We start from the raw sequence: 1259 nt of genomic DNA, 5'->3' as shown, positions 1-1259 counted from the left end.
GAACAAACTTAGAATGTGTGTAGATTATAAGGATTTAAACAAGGCGTGCCCGAAATATTCTTTTCCACTGCCTAACATCGATCGCATGATCGATGCCACGGCCGGCCACGAGATTCTTACTTTTCTCGATGTCTATTCTGGGTACAATCAAATCCAAATGAACCTGGAGGACCGAGAAAAGACTTCATTTATCACCAAGTATGGAATATATTGTTATAATGTAATGCCCTTCGGGCTAAAAAATGCAGGAGCTACTTACCAATGTCTAGTAAACAAAATGTTTGAAGAGCAAATAGGTAAATCATTGGAAGTTTATATTGATGACATGCTAGTTAAGTCCCTACGTGCAGAGGACCATTTGGCTCATTTGCAGGAAACGTTCGAGATTTTAAGGAAATACAACATGAATCTCAACCCCGAGAAATGTGCTTTCGGGGTCGGTTCGGGCAAGTTCTTTGGCTTCATGGTATCGAATCGGGGAATCGAGGTTAACCCCGATAAAATCAAGGCCATCAAAGACATCACCGTCATGGACAGTGTAAAGCCATGCAGAGGCTAACTGGACGGATAGCCGCCTTAAGCTGATTCATTTTGAGGTCGTCGGATCGAAGCCACAAATATTTTTCTCTGCTAAAAAAGAAGAACGATTTCGCCTGGACCCAGGAATGCCAACAGGCATTAGAGGAATTGAAGCGATACCTATCGAGCCCACCACTGCTTCACACTCCAAAAGCATATGAGAAACTTTACTTGTACTTGGTAGTATCGTAAATCGCGTTAAGTGTTGTCCTAGTTCGAGAAGAGCAAGGTACGCAATTTCCCGTTTATTATGTAAGTCGAACCTTAGGAGAAGCAGAAACTAGATATCCACATTTGGAGAAATTGGCACTTGCACTGATAATCGCCTCTAGAAAGCTAACACCATACTTTCAATTTCACCCCATATGTGTATTAACCACTTACCCACTTCGTAATATTTTGCGCAAGCCTGAACTATCGGGCCGATTGGCCAAATGGGCCGTCAAACTCAGTGGGTACGATATCGAATATCAACCCCGAACGGCCATCAAGTCTCAAATCTTAGCGGACTTCGTGGCCGACTTCACGCCAACCCTCATACCCGAAGTCAAAAAGGAACTCTTGTTAAAATCGGGTACATCATCGGGGGTATGGACCCTTTTCACAGACAGTGCTTCGAATGTGAAGGGGTCCGGGCTAGGCATCATTTTGAAGCCGTCCACGGGTAGCACTATTAGGCA

This window comes from Nicotiana tabacum, chromosome 9 (assembly GCF_000715075.1).
Source record: "Nicotiana tabacum cultivar K326 chromosome 9, ASM71507v2, whole genome shotgun sequence".
NCBI classification, from domain to species: domain Eukaryota; kingdom Viridiplantae; phylum Streptophyta; class Magnoliopsida; order Solanales; family Solanaceae; genus Nicotiana; species Nicotiana tabacum.
The sequence above is the reverse complement of the archived record's forward strand: the minus strand, read 5'-3'. Positions refer to the sequence as shown.